Source organism: Callospermophilus lateralis, chromosome 4, assembly GCF_048772815.1.
Source record: "Callospermophilus lateralis isolate mCalLat2 chromosome 4, mCalLat2.hap1, whole genome shotgun sequence".
In the NCBI taxonomy this organism is placed as follows: Eukaryota; Metazoa; Chordata; class Mammalia; order Rodentia; family Sciuridae; genus Callospermophilus; species Callospermophilus lateralis.
The window spans coordinates 18,096,977-18,113,988 of NC_135308.1; the positions used below are offsets into that span (position 1 = coordinate 18,096,977).

Below are 17,012 nucleotides of genomic sequence, written 5' to 3' on the forward strand. Positions count from 1 at the left end.
ATAGTTTATTAAAAGAGTTAATCATTATGATCATTCATAGTTCTTTTTATTTCTTTACTATCACCTGGCTTAGTGACAGGGAAAATTTGTTTGAAATGTTTTCATCTTAACTTCTCCATCTACTTGGAGGAAATAATCCATCTGATAGGAAAAATAATATAACAATTGTCTCTTGGAAGAAAAAGTAAAAATGAGCTGAACTTAGCTTGGCCCATTCCTCCTGGCCTAGATGTGTTATGGGCAATTTATGATGCTGTTAGGCATGATTGAGTGAAATGTCTATTTCTTTTCCTAGTACCAGGAATTAATGTAAAACTCCCTAGTAGGTTTCCAGTGACAAGTTTACATGTAACTGGAAGGATGGCTTTCTAAGGCCGGGTCTTCAGATTCATATCGTGTTGGTATTTGTAACTTATTCTGTGATACACATTGACTCTTTACCCTGTGCTTGTTAAAAGCTGCACATGGGTCTCTCTGTTTTAGAAACGAAGTTCGCCTTAGGAATAGACAAACACATGGAAAAAGAAGCATCTCATGCCGGAAGCTAACAAAAGTGGTAGAAGCAGTAGTCATCAGCAGAGAAAAGTGTATCCTCCCCTGTAAAAAATAATAGCAGTCCCGAGTGGGCCGCCAGCAGCAAAAGGCATCTAGGCTGCTTGCTGACAGGGTCCCAATGGAGAAAACCTAGAGAATTATATCTGAGACCATGTGAACTGGGTGCCTCACAGAGGAAACCTCACAGAGCAGGTGGAACACACTTTGAGGAACTATTCTTAGTTGAGCAAGTTGAAGTAAAGCCACTCAAGTGTGGATTTTAATAATTGCCCTGTATTTACCATAGAAATATCTGAGAGAGAAGAGAATGCTTTGGGGGGATTTTAAAACTCCATAAATATAAATATAAGACAATTATAGTGCGCTTATGATCACAGAGAAGCAAAGTGCCAAAAGAAAGATATCACTATTTTGTGATAGATTCACAATTGAAAATATCATTTTTGTGCATCAAAAATAAGGGAAGCATTAGGTCACAGAAGGACTGAATCCTAGACCTAGTGCTATTAGACTTGGTGAACTCATTTAAATGTTCTGAGCCTAACCTGCCCAAAGTCACAGAAGTACAAAGTGGCAGAGCTACATTTGTTTGTTTGTGGTGTGGGGTTTGAACCTAGGGCCCCTTACCCATTCTAGGCCAAGAGATATATTTAAATTAAATGATTACTATACTAAAATGATAGTAAGATGGTATACTTAAACACCAATATTAAAATTCACCAGGTTCAACTCAAATTAAAGTCAATTGAAAGTGAAATATTTTCAGTGTGAACTTAAAGATACAACTATTTACAAACTACTTATAAGAGATATAACTTAAATATATGAAAGAGAAAAATGAAAGTGTTCACAAGGGAAAAAGTATACTTCATACAAAAATTAATAAAAAGTTGGTGTATCAATTATTTTAAGAAACATTGCTATTAATAAAGAAGAAAATTTTATAGCGATTAATCAGCTAACATGTAAGAAAGATATAAACAAAATTTTGTGCAATTAATAACAAAGGTTCAAATTATAAATAACAAATATAAAAATTAAAGATAAACCTATGATCATAGAAGGAGATACTCTTAACTTCTAAAGCAAGTAAATGAAAAATCAGTGGAAATACAGATGATTTGAAAACCATGATTAACAAACTTGAGCTAACTGCTTTACATTAAACTCTGTTTCTAATAAATTTGAAATGCACATTCTTCTAAAATATATAAGGAGAAAATTACTAAAATTATTACTTGGATGGACATAAAGTAATCTTTGCAAATTTCAAAGGATAGAAATCAATAATAAAATAATGACTAGAAAAAAAATCTTCAAAAGTTTAAAAGCTAAAAAATAGACTTCTGATATGTTTTTAAAAATCTCAATGGAAGTACAAAACTATTTTGAATTGAATGATAATTATAAAAAGATAAAAGTTTCTAGCTCTAAATTGATATAATGAAGTTCATTTCATTAATTGAGGCATCTTCCTCAAGAAATTAAAAAATAAACAATATAATTAACTCATAGTAAATCTCTATTAAAAAAAAAAGAAAATGGCAACTAAACTTAATAATACTACAAGGTATTTGCAAACTTAAAATTTGCTAAGAGAGTTGATGTAAGAGTTCCGTGTTCCTATCTCACACACACACACACACACACACACAATTATAGCTGTATGAGATGATGGATATGTTAATTAGATTGAGAATGACAATCATTTTATAATGTATATGTTTAAAAATTATTATATTTTACACCTTAAATATATATGTTTTTTGGTCAAATATACCTAAATATATCTGAGAACAAGCAGATGTTTTAAAATCTCTGCTCTGCATTTACTTTTGTAAAGCAAAAAAAAAAAAAAAAATGTATTATAGCAATCCAAGATTAGCAAACACATGGAATTAAAGACTAGGTAAAAGAATGAGCTTTCTTAAATGCCTTTCACTAAATTTAAATGCATCGATGTAGAAAAATTGACACATAAGTGCTAGAAGTAGAGAGTGAATGAATCTCAAGAGACAGAGGATTTTTAGGGCAGAGAAACACTCTGTGTGATGGTATCATGGTAGGACCAAGTATGTGTTTGTCCAGATCCATAGAATGCATAACATTAAGAGTGAAGCCTAAGGTAAACTCCAGACACTAGGTGATTACAATGTATCAATGTAGATTTATCAATTATCAGACCCATGCTACTCTGGTAGGGGATGTTGATAGTTGGGAGTTTATATGTAAATGGGGCCAATGGTATGTGGAAGATCTTTGTACCTTCTTCTCAATATTGCTATGAAACTAAAACTGTCCTAAAAACTGAAGTCTGTTTTTAAAAGGAATTAATTTAAACCAGCAGCAGTGGAGCCTACTCATAAGATATGACAAGCATACCTTGGAGATGTTACAGGTTTGGTTCCAGACACTGCAGTAAAACAAATATTCCAATACAATGAGTCATAGGAATGTTTGGGCTCCCCATTGTATATATAAGTTATGTTTCCACTATACTGGAGTCTGTTAAATATGCTGTAGTGTTATGACTTGAAAATCAATATGTATATACCTAAAGAAAAGATCATTTATTATTTAAAATGCTAATGGGCATATAAGCCTTCACTGAGTCGTAGTCTTTTTCTGGATGAAGGCTTTGCCTCAGTGTTGATGGCTGCTGACAGATTAGGATGGTGGTAGTTGAAAGTTGGGGCAACTAAGGTATTTTCTTAAAATAATACAACAGTGACATTTTCCATACTCCACTAACATGAAAGGTTTTTGTGTAGCATGCAATGTATCTGATAGCATTTTACCCACAGCAGAACTCCTTTTACTCTGCTCTCAAACCCCACCACTGCTTTATCAACTAAGTTCATATAATATTCTAAGTCATGTGTTGTCATTTCAGCAATACTCACATCTTCACCCAAAGTACGTTCTACCTCAAGAAACCACTTTCTTTGCTCATCCATAATATTAAAATTTTATCACGAGGCCATAGCAATTCAGTCACACATTCAGACTCCACCTCTAATTCTAGTTCTTTTGGTATTGACACCACTTCTTCTGTTGAGGTCCTGAATCCCTCAAAGTCCTTGGTGGGGTTGGAATCAACTTCGTCCAAACTCATCTTGGGGGGCGGGGGTTGACCTCCTCTCATGAATCGCAAGTTTTCTTAATGAAATCTGGAATGGTGAATCCTTTCCAGAAGTTTTCAATTTGCTTTTCCAAGATACATAAGAGGAATTACTCCCTATGGCAGGAAACAGCCTTAAGAAACATTCCTCAAATAAAATTTGAAAGTTGTGATTACTTCTTGATGCACAATAGATAGTGTGTTAGTAGGCATAAAAACAACATTAATGCCATGTATGTCCATCAGAGCTCTTAGATGACCAGTAGTATTTTGAAAGAAAAAAAAAAAAAATATATATATATATATATATATATATATATATATATATATATATATATATTTTTACAGTGGGCTTAAAATATTCAGTAAAACATGTTGTAAACAGATGTGCTGACATTCAGGCTTTGTTGATCCACTTGTATGGCACAAGCAGAGTGGGTTTAGCGTACTTCTTAGGGGCTCTAGGATTTTTAAAATGGTAAATAAGCATTGGCCTCAATCTAAAGTCACCAGCCACTTTAGTTCCTAAAGAGACCCAACCTGTCCTCTGAAGCTTTGAAGCCAGGCATTGTCTTCTCCTCTCTAGCTATAAAAGTTCTAGATGACATCTTCTTCCAAGAGCAGGATGTGTCATTTACCTTTAAAATCTGTGTCTTAGCACATCTCCTTCGTTGGTGATCCTAGCTGGACCTTCAGGGCCACTCTCTACAGCTTTCACAGCAGCACTTGCTGCTTCACCTTGCACTGTGTGGTGGTGGAGATGATTTCTTCACTCAGACCTCACAAGCCACACTCTTCTAGCTTCAAGAATTTCTTCTGTAGTTTCATGACCTCTCTCAGCCCTCATATACTTCTAGAGAATTGGAATCTTTTGATAGATTAGGTTTTGACTTAAGGGAAGGTTGTGGCTGGTTTGCTCTTCTATGCGCACCACTACAACTTTCTCCATATCAGCAGCAAGACTGTTCACATCGTTTGTGTGTACACTGGACTAGTATTCTAATTTCCTCCAATAACTTTTCATTTGCATTCACAACTTGGCTAACTGATGGAAGAGGCCCAGCTTTGGGCCTGTCTCAGCTTTTGACATGTCTTCCTCACTAAGTTTAATCGTTTTAAAATTTAGATTTGAAACAAGAGACATGCAACTCTTCACATGAACACGTAGAGGTAACTGTGGGGTTATTAGCTGACCTAATTTCAATATTTTTGTGTCTCACGAAGTGGAAGGGCCTTAGGAGAAGGGGAGAGGTGAGTGAGTGGTCAGTTGGACAGTCAGAACACACCACTCATTTATCAATTAAGTTCATTGTTTTTAGATGGGCAGTGGTCTGTGGTATCCCAAAACACATAGAAGAGTAACACCAAAGATCACTCCTCACAGACCACTGTAACAGCTACAATAATAATGAAAATGTTTGAAATATCCCAAGTCACCAAAATGTGACACAGAGACACCAAGTGAGCAGGTGCTATTGGAAAAGTGGGACCAACAGTCCTCCTCCACACAGATTTGTCATTCCCCTTCAAAATACAGAAAATGCAGTAACTATGAAGCCCACTAAAGCAAAGCCCGACAACAAGTTAGCTTGTGCAGAAAATAGAGTCATTGACATGGTTTGCAGGTTTTGATAATTGTCATGCATATGGCTACACTAATTTTTAAATTTATTCTCACATACTGAGAGGCAATAACAGCATCAGCGATATTATGCCCATTGAATGCTTCTGGTTTGTCTAATTTCCATAGGTGAAATTACTCAACCCATGAAAACAAGACAACCAATTTTTGTTTGCAGCTTCATTGCAATATGTGTAATAAAAGTTGGTTGGCATGACAATGTGTCTGCGGAAGTTGACAAGTTGGTAACTGCTGTGTGAAAGCTATTTCATTTTTATCTTTAAAGAATTACTGGATTGTTAAATTAAATTTTATTCCTGTAGGCTGCATCAGACACATAGAAACCAGGTGTCTAAGTTCCCATATCTGTGTTTGAGTTGCTGGTTTCTTAATGTGGAATCATAAAGCTGTACTCATGGATTATTTCACCTAATAATTACAGTTGACAATTACTATGGTGATATAAAAAATAATTTAATGGACCATAAATGAAGAGGTGGCTTTTGGCTTTTAACCTAAAAAATTTACTTCATATGTTGTGCAGATATTTTGCCAGAAGGTATTCTGCTAATAATGAAAACAAATTAAAAGTAAAAACGAATCTATTAAACAATTCTTCCCCTTTCTCAAGAAATGTAGTGAATAATAAGTATCCATAAGGATAATCAACTAGGTATATTAGCTATGTATTTTATATATCCCTCTATCTGCTATCAATTTTTTTATATTTGTCATATCCTGTATGCATCCAATAATCTATAAACCTAAGTTTCTTATCTGTAAAATGGGGAGTATAGTATGTCTATCAGAGGTCTGTTTTGAGAATTATATATATATACACACACATATATATATATCTAAGATAGATATATCTTACAGAACATTATGCTTGTGTGTGTGTGTGTGTTTGTGTGTGTGTGTGTAAGTGTTTAACAAGGATTAGTTAACAAAGACTCTGAGTTAAACTTATTTTTAATAAAGTCAATACTTTTTTTTATGATCATGTTACTTTTCACATAGAAGTGTGAGTCTTAAGAATGTGGACTCCTGAGTCAGATTTACTAGTAGGATAAATTCAACAAATTGCTTACCTCTTTTATCTACATGAAAGAGATTTGTTCACTTCTCATAGTGCTGTAGAGAAGACTGAGTGAGCAAGTTGTCAGGTGCCTATGGTATATAGTACATATCCAACAAATGTCAGCAACATTGGCTTTCATTGTATTATTTTTCCATCGTTTTGTCAAATGAGCAAAGTTGAATACTCTTATATGTCCTTCTTTCCTTCCCAGTGTGCTTGACACACAGCTCCTCTTCACTATTCAACTGGGAAGACCCTTGTTCTCTCAATGGAATCAGTAAGTTATTAGAAGTGTTACTATAGACTGCATATATAAGATCACCTCTTAGTTACCAAAGAAAATAAATTCTATGAAATACTACTTGTTGAAAATAAAAACTTGTATTACTTTAAGTGAATTTCTCTATCATAATTCTTGAAGATTGTTCCTTTTACTTAATGACACCAAATGGGAAAAACATGTCTTTCAAATTAAATAGTACAGAAGTTAATTTGTACATGATGGAGGTAAATGGTTTGTATAAAGTCACAGAATGCCCTTCCTTCTCCACCCCCTATGTCATCAAGTTTGCTGGTCTTTGGGTAAGTACCCATCCTAATATCCATATCGAATACTGTTTATTTACTCTTCATCTTATTCTTGATCTATTTATTTGTTTTCTTCATTAGGTCCTTGAGGATAAGAACTTTTAAAAAATTTTTCTCTAATCATGTATATTTGTCCTATAGAATAGTGTTTGGCATGTAGCTGACTCTCAATAAAGGATAGAAAAAAATATGAAGATATTTCCTAAACTGGATGAGGATTGTGATTTAAATGTTTTCAGGTGAGACTAGTTTCAATCATTCAGTTCCCTGGTTATTCATTTATCCCTGTTTTCTTTCATGATAACACGCTGCTCTGGAGCTCCACGTTGCAACTTAAGAGTGCACAACATTGGACACTAAGCTATTTCTTCCTTAGGCAGTGCCATCTGGAAAGGTGGTTGATAATGAACTTAATAAGACTGTGCACTGCAGATAGGTTCATTGTGTTACATCATGTAAATGTGAACTATTCAAATGAACAAAAGTATTCTCTAAGGAGCAGCATAGAGGACTGGGAAATTCTGGACTCCTGTTTTACCACTTTTCTAATCTTCCTAAAACCTTACTTTCCTTGTCCATATAATGAGCCAGAAATACATACTTTCAAAGTTACTATGAACTTTTGAGATATAGGTCTAAACCCTTGCATAACATAGGCATTAAAATGCTATTATATTTTTTGACATTGGGCTTAGAGAGATAATTTTATATGAGAACTCTAATGAATTCATCCCACTTATCTTTTGAATAAGAAGATTGTTACACAGAAAGACTCTGGATTCAGCAGACTTTTGTTGGCCATTTCCACTAATTTCCAGCTGCAATTTTTATTCTGAAGCAAAATCAATTGATATTTTGCTTGATATTTTTCAATTAACTTGGTATTTTTTAAACCAACATTCCTCAATCCCACATACACCCAGGGGCCTCTCTTTTTTGGGTTTAGATTCTTCCCATTAGACCTCAGATAATGAAATATTTAAAAACCAATGTGTTCTAAATAGTATGAAGATTGTAGGGTTAACTAAGAACTAGGTATTTTTCTGAGATGCTCACAATTTAATTTATATCTGAATTAAGCAGACAGACACTACACACTTTGCTAAAGAGCAGCTATGAATGTAATCTCCTGACTTGACTTCTTAGAGGAAAAGATTTCTTCACGTAAGAAACATTTTAGATCAATTATTGCTATTGTGAATAATCATGTTTTGACATTGTTCAGTAACTATATGATTAAAGTTAATACATTACTTTAAGCTGCTCAGCAAATGTAATTTTTCCTCATGATGTGATATTTGAAGTATCAATCTCCCCTTTGCATTCTCCAGTTCAATCCGTTTCCATAACAACCATTGGGACATGTTTTTAATGACTTAGCTTTCTTAACAAAAAAATCAAAGCTCTTGAAAGCATCATGTCCTTTTATTAATTTCCCTCATTTGTTTTGGATATTTATCCTAATAAAAATTTAGATCTTATTCACCGTTGCCTTAGGCAGTACTCAATAAAGGCTTTGTAATAGCGATGGAAAACAATAGCTAGTACATGATTAAATAAGAATTAAAAGGAGAAAGAAACATGAGGTGCAAAAGAAAAACAGCTGAAAATTCTAGGAGCCCTGACCCTAATTTATTTTCTGAATGTAAAAAGGCCACAGTGCAAAGATCAACTAGTGCACTCATGAGGAGACTGAATGTGTAGAAATAAGTAAATTATTCTAATTAGAAATTTAACATATACAACCTCTTCTTTCTATTTCCCTTTTGTTTGGTTTCCACAAGAGGCTATGTTTGTAAGCTACACTGTCTATTTTCTATAGGCAGATGTATATTTTCCTTTTAGTCTTCAATTAGAATAAACGTAGAAGATGGGAATAATTAGGAAGACAGTGAGGAAGATGTGTTTGGTAAATTTTAACTGCTAAACGTGATTTTCTTTGTAAGGACAAGATTGTTGCATCATTTTATGCATTTGGAAAACTACAATATTTTTAATTTTTTACTAAAGGCAGAATTGTATTTTAACTGAATTGCAAATTTGTAATCATGATTTTAGTTTCTGAATCTTTAAATATGTATTTTGATCATAGAAACTATCTGAGAATTGTTTGATCTACAGGATTAGGTCTTCCACAGTTTAAGGCAGATGACATTTCTAATAAGCAGAAGGGACTTAATATATGAGATATTGCACTTAATAGAGCCTTTTAAAATAGGAAATGAATCTTGGTTTTGCTCAGTTTATGCTCTCTATTCAAGCTGTTTATATATTCTATGAATTTTATTAAGTTTCTGTTATATTCTAAACACTGTGGTTACCAAGGTAATAGTTCTTCATTTTCTCATTTTATATCTCATGTGAAAAGGAAAAATAAATCACGTGCAATTATAATTATATAATTATTTTCAGGTAAGATAAGTCCATGATAAAAGAAAGAAAATCAGAATTGGCATAGAGAGTACATGATCAAAGCATATTTGGGACACAATATTAGGTGTATCTCTGGTCCAAGTCCTCACTGTTGATGTTCTAAGTCCTGAATTATGGTTTAGATATGAATTGTTCCCCAAAGGCTCATGTGTGAGCAAGAAAGTTTAGAGGTGGAGTGCTTGGGTTGAGAGCCTTCACCTAATCAGTGCATTATCGCCTGACAGGGATTAACTGGCCAGTTAACTGGGCAGGTAGGGTGTGGCTGGAGAAGGTGGGTCATTATGCATTTGTCTTTGGGGTAAATATTTTGTTCTTTTTAAAATTTTTTTTATTATTGGTTGTTCAAAACATTACAAAGCTCTTGACATATTTCATACATTTGATTCAAGTGGGTTATGAACTCCCATTTTTACCCCGTATACAGATTGTATTGTGTTCTTGATGAGGAGAGTCTCTCTGCTTCCTGGTGCCATGTCCTGAGCTGCTTTCCTCTTCCTTGCCCTTCAGCCATGATCTCCTGCTTTACCTTGGATCCACAGCAATGAACCTGGTCATCTATAGACTAAGACCTCTTAAACCCAACCCGTAGGTCCCCAAATAAACTTCTCCTCTTTAAATCTATTCTTGGTCAGGTATTTTGGTGATGACAGCAAAAAAGCTTACTAAAACACTAGCCACGAAAAGATCTGGGGAAAGAAAGTATTTGGCATCTGATCTAAATTCATTAATACATAATGGCCTTTATCCTCATCTCCTCAATTCATACAATAAAGATCATCTCCATATTACCAATTTATCAAGATGATCACTCTCTTGCTATTATTATTTTTTAACTTCTATGCATAAAGATGAATCACATTTTATGGCTATTGATGATAAGAATATAACTGGGAAAAATATTAAAATTCAGTAGACTATATTCAATTCAACCAGTTTCCAATGCTGAAAGTTATGAATGGAAAGCAGATAATTTGGAAATTTTTATTAATATTTAATACCAATTACTTTAACCTTCTAGTCTAAGAGATTAATTTTTCTAATAGTAAATGATACCACTCCACCTTGTTTTTAAGAAAAACAAACGAACAACCTCTATTCATCTGCTTATAAAAAAGGTTCTGCCAGATTTATTTTCTAGTACATTTTCACTGCATGTAGTTATTTTGTGATATTATTTTCTCAAATGGTGGATTCTACACAGCTAAGTAAAGTCATACAAAGCCTATCATTTATTTATTTTCTGTATGATATCCAGGAAATAGTAGAGTTGATTTAAGTCATAAAGAGTGAGATTCTAGGGCTGGGGATGTGACTCAAGCAGTAGCGCGCTTGCCTGGCATGCGTGCGGCCTGGGTTCGATCCTCAGCACCACATATAAAGATGTTGTGTTCGCCGAAAACTAAAAAATAAATATTAAAAAATTCTCTCTCTCTCTCTCTCTCTCTCTCTCTCTCTCTCTCTCTCTCTTTTAAAAAAAGAGTGAGATTCTAGAAAAAAAAGTCTCAAGTTCAGGTGTTTTTCTATATTGCACAAATACCAAAGTGGGCTGGTTAAGCACAAAACAAAGCAAATGTTAGAATAGCTGTTACTAACAAGGACAACACTGACAAGCTGATAATGGTAGGATTCCTCAAGTAGAATACAAAAATTCACTTAAAAACTTCTAAAAGAAGACAAGAGCACTTAATTTTCATTCATAATTTTTCATCAGTTTTATAAACTTTGGCTTTAACACAACTGTCATATTTTGAAAATAAAAGATTGTTTATGAAATAATTAAACAAATCTTTTTTGCTGCTTATTTTATTAATAAATGATTATCAGACTGTATGAGAACATATTTGTTCCAGTAGCTGAAAATTTGATTTGTAAATTATATATTATCAGTAAATGATGCCTCACTGCAAGACATATCTTGGGATTTAAAACTCAGACAGCATCTAAGTTCACCAATGGTTCTTTCTTGCTTGCTACTGGTATTGGTTATCTGATCCCTTAGAGGCATAGGATTTTCACTTGTATTTGTGCAAACATGAGTATCAGTACCTCATAATGGGTCTGGTATATAAAATAGCCCTTAGAAATTAAGATACCTGGGCCCGAATCATTTAAATTATATAAATTTTTTAATAGTATCTCTATTTCATTACCTATTTAGAGAATTAAATCTGCTTTGAAAATTATATTTTTATAAGTATGTATCTCATTACAAATAACTTTTCACCTGAGTTTTATGTATATGTATTGCATGTTTCTCCTTGAGAACTTTCTCAGGCAGTTTCTCCTCTTTAGTCTTTTCTAGATCAGCAAGCATCTCATCCTGGACCACGTACAGACAGACCCTGACTTATGATGATTCCTCTTAAAAATTTTTCAACTTTACTATGATGTGAATGTAATAAGCATTAGTAGAACCCGTACTTACAGTTTTGAATTTTGATTTTTTTCCAGGTTACCATGTGTAGTACAATATTCAGTCTTGGTGCTGGGCAGTGTCCAGTATGCCACAGTTCCAAGCCAGCTGTGTGTGATCATCCGTGTATGGTTTTGCTACACTCTGATGATGTTCACTAAGTGTGTGAAACACAATTTTACTTAATATTTTCAACTTATGATGGGTTAGACATAACCCAGCATAAATCAAGGAGCACCTATCCATAGAAGTCTAGAGAAACATGGTCTGAGCTGTTTGAAAGTGACAAGTCATTTCTATCAAACAAATGGAGTGACACTTTTTCTTCTCTACCCGATGACAGTCTATTAATAGCCTCAAAGAATTATCATTGATTGTAGATGGGTAATTTTCTCTGGAGTCATTGCTGACCATCTAAAAATGACATTTTCTAATCTTCCTATGTTGACTTCCATAGATTTTTCAACTCTAATCCTCATAGAATCATTCACCTTCTTAATTCTTGATTATTTTGATCTCCTTTGCTTTCACTTTAAATTTAATATTGGAACTCTGATTTGATTCAATAAATTGCTTAAGGGTAGAGTTGGCATAAAGTGTTTTTGTTTTTAACAAGTATAATCGTGTTCCAATAAATTTAAAGAGAGATTTCTTCCCTGCCTGTCATTTAAGATGAGATGCCTTTTCCCATTTAGGTTACAGCGGTGAGGATCTCTGCTTCATAAGCATAATCCTTCAAGTCCCTCAAAGTTCTTATTATTTTCAAAGATTTTAAGCTCAATAAATATTTTCTGAGTTTATAAAGCAGGTAGCGTGAATTGCCTTATAGATCAAAATAGAAAACCTAGATCTTTTCAATCAGACCAGTTACTGAGAATGAGACGGTGCAAATGCTGTGAAACTGTCCATATTTATATGTCGATCCATGTAGAGCACCGAATAGTCTAACAGGCACATTGAACAATGTATTATGAAAGAAAGATTTTACTTGTGTTTATGCTGTAATGAAATATTTTCTCATTTGCAATCTTTGTTTTTAGTCAAATATATACAATTCAGATAATGATGGCAGTCTTTCCCCAACTCAGGAGGGACACTATTATAGAGTGGAGTTACCGGTTAAGACTGCTTGAATTGTTGAAAAACCAGCTTCATCGGTTATTACCAAAGTCAGTTCGGATAGGTTTTCAAGTTTCTCTATACCTAAGTTTCTTTATCCATATGATAGGGGCAATGATCATACCCACCTCATCAGATTTTTGTGAATATTAAAAATGAATATATTTGTAATATGCTTAGAAAAGGTCCTGCAACATAACAGCCATCATTGTGATCATGATAGTGATCATCATCATCTTTAGAAGGCATGTAATTTATACTTGATAGCCTAAAATGCTCTGGTTGACAGCAGAGGAATAATAATAAATGTATGCTTATACAAAGTGGAACTGCAACTCAAAAATATTACTTCACAAGGAAGGAATGCATTTGCAATAGAGACTGACTACATACCTTACATTTCCTATTTGCGTTATGGAGGAAGACTATTTTTCCCAGCATTCTTACATATGTATTTGCATATGTCCATGATTTCCAGCCAATGGTATGAGGACAGAGTGAGAGGCACATCACTTTTACACCTACCTATGTAGTTTCATGATTAACCACTCATTCTCTTTCCCTTCTCTGATAAGTTCAAAAGCCATGTTTTAAACAATAGCAGCATGAGATGTGAGGAAAATGAATCCCTGCATTCTTTGTTGATAAGTCAAGTTACCTATATTGGACTGAATTGTGAACAGAAGCAAATTTTTATCATGATAGCATTTGAAATTTCCCAGTGTATTGTTAATTTCCAAACTCAGCTTTCTACCCTGATAATCAAGCTATAACCTCCAAGTTGTAAACCCATTTCTCTGTATTATACATATTTTTCAAGACAAGATCAACTTGATAGAGACATAGGAGAAGAGTGAGGTAAAAGGCATGCCAAAAAGAAAAAAATCCAGACACATGGATTGTCAGAAGCAAAACTATCAGAACCCTAATAAGATTTCAAGGAATTGGAAAATTAGAATGCCAAGATTCTGGAAATATGAGACTCAAGGTATTTAAAACTGAAAACAACTCCTGGTTTCATAATTTCCATTACATGTACATTGATTATAGGCAGATAATTTGATCATGGTCACCATTGTGACAATGTGAACTTTGAGTCCTGAGACTAGAAGAATGTTGTGTTGTCAGTCTAGAGAATAATGCTCCCTTTTATGAAAGAATGAAACATGCATTGAATATTTCGTGAAATACTCATCTTTTCGTGAGAAGTGGGCTGTGGCAGAGATGAGATGGTTGTTTACTAATTCCATCTCACTTCCCTTGCTGCATAGGAATACAACATTCACCACCTTCTCTCACACTTTAATTGGGCCAAGGGGTTAGGTTTTGGCCAATTGGATGAGGCCCAGGCTTTCAAGGCTGCTCCATAATAGTCCACATGCACTAAGGGCCCAATCTCCTTGTTTTCCTTGGTGACCCAAGAGGTCCCATGTTTAAGAGGACAGCATCAGAAGATGGAAGGAATGTTATCGGTAGGCAGCAAACATCCAAGGACAGCTGCCCAACACACATCAGGCTCGGAGAAGAGAAAGAAATGTTTTATTTCTCTTTGTTAAGAAACAGGTTTGAGATTTATGTGCTACAATGGTTTGATTGGGCCAAGGGGTTAGGTTTTGGCCAATTGGATGAGGCCCAGGCTTTCAAGGCTGCTCCATAATAGTCCACATGCACTAAGGGCCCAATCTCCTTGTTTTCCTTGGTGACCCAAGAGGTCCCATGTTTAAGAGGACAGCATCAGAAGATGGAAGGAATGTTATCGGTAGGCAGCAAACATCCAAGGACAGCTGCCCAACACACATCAGGCTCGGAGAAGAGAAAGAAATGTTTTATTTCTCTTTGTTAAGAAACAGGTTTGAGATTTATGTGCTACAATGGTTTGAGGTTATTCCCCTAATACAGTATCAAATAACTCCTGCATTTAATTAAATCAATAACTTGGTATAGCTTTCTTTCTACTAAAATTATTTGAATGGGAAGAAAATGTCATCAAGGAAGGGAGATGGTGTGCTTAGTAGAAAAGCCTGGCCTTCAGAAGCCTGTTACCTGTCACCCTTTCATCTTTACCAGCTATCCGTAAGTCAATTAACTTCTCTGGGCCACAATACACCTCTGTGAAATGAAGGTAATATTAGGTTACTGATTATAGGCAGAAAGCTAGGCCAAGTGTTTGCTCAAGACTTTATGTGGTTTTTGATTTATGATTCCATAAAATAGGAGTTAAGCACTAAAAGCTCCTTTATTGGAACTACAGAAGAAAATATTTCTTTATTTAAAAATTTTTAGTTATTGACTGATACTTGAGAATGTCTCTATTTTCTGGTATTGAGAATCTGACTCAGGGCCTGGCACATGCTAGGTAAGTGCTCTATCGCTGAGCTACAATTCTAGTCATCAGCTGTATGTATAAATATTGTATAACACATGTTTAATTGTATTAACTCATGACAAGCAGTTTTATTGTAAAAGATAACTTAGCAAAAGATTGTGTTAGAGTGAAATGACACAGCGCAGGTGATAATTTCAAAGAATCTATTCTTTAGAACTCTGAATATCCAATAGTAGTGCACCCATCTCTCCATACCCTTAGCCCTCCCCCAGAAATCCAAAAGGAAGGGATTTACGCAAGATTTTGATGCTACTTCTAAGTTTCGTCAACCAGAAGCCCGTTCCTTGCTTCTGTGACATTCTTTCACTAATGTTTATTCAGGATCATTATCTCTACATTAATGATGTGATCTGAATGTTTATGTCCTCTTAAAACTCCATATGCTGAAATCCTCACCCTGAGGTGATGGTAATCAGAGGTGGGCCTTGGGAGGTGATCAGGCCGTGAGGGTGCAACCTCCATGAATGGGACCAGGGACCTTACAGATGAGGCCCAAGGGAGCTTGTCGCTCCTTCCTCCCTCCAAGGACACCCTGACCATGACTAGGAACCAAACTGAGGGAAGGTGGTGAATGCTGCACTCCTGTACAGCCAGGAAAAGGAGATGGCGTTAGACAGCACCCATATCATCTCTGCCACAATCTACCTTTATGGTCATTAAATATTCATATCATGTTCCATTTTCTCATGAAGAGGAAACATTACTCACTATACTGACAACACAAAATTTTTATAGTCTCACAGTTCAGACAAAGTCCATGATCCAAATCTGTTTGTCATAAGCCACCCATTTATACAGTAGAACAAACAGACTAAGACAATGAAGTAATAAAATTTTTCAAATAAACCAAAAGTTAAAAAAAAATCCTAGATAACATTGTGATATTTTCTTTAAAAGAGAGAGAGAGAGAGAGAGAGAGAGAGAGAGAGAGAGAGAATTTTTTAATATTTATTTTTTAGTTTTCGGTGTACACAACATCTTTATTTTATTTTTATGTGGTGCTGAGGATCAAACCCAGCGCCCCGTGCATGTCAGGCAAGTGCGCTACCACTTGAGCCACATCCCCAGCCCAAGTGATATTTAATTATAAGTTTATCAACTAGTAAAATAGGCTAATGGCAACATGCACATTCTTATAAAATGATAACATGATACTTAAAATACATATGTTGAATGTTAATTTAAAACAATGAATGGAATTTTCCATCTTTAAATTTAAAAAAATAATTTTATAGTAAAAATCTAAGCAAAGAATATTTAAAAGTCCTCTTGCCAATGAATTATCTACTCCTATTACTGGAAATTAGTGGCTAATTAAATCTGAAAACAAAACATCGCAGAGTATATTATTGATTTGTTCTTCAAATTATTTTTGCAACCCTTTAATTCATGATTTGTGAAAATCACCAGGCTTTAATCCTTTTACTCAGATATTTTTAGAAAAAGTATAAGAAAATACAGAAAGTATGATTCTAATTCTTTAATTGTGTTCGGCTGACTCATTTGCTTTCCCCACAATGATTCCATTATACAGTTATAATAGAATTATAGATTCCAAGAACTTTTAGAATTTCTCTAAGTTGCTATCATAATTAAGAATAATTCCTAAGTAAAAGAAAGAAAAAGAAATAATTGTTTAATTTAAGTTAAATTGTACTGTTACATGATATTTTTAGTTAATTGAGATAAGATATT

General features: G+C 34.4%; 1 protein-coding gene across 5 annotated transcripts in view; it reads right to left on the reverse strand.

Moving 5' to 3' along the window:
- Positions 1 to 17,012, reverse strand: part of Marchf1 (membrane associated ring-CH-type finger 1) — a 409,990-nt gene that overhangs the window by 274,054 nt on the left and 118,924 nt on the right. The window lies entirely within an intron of this gene.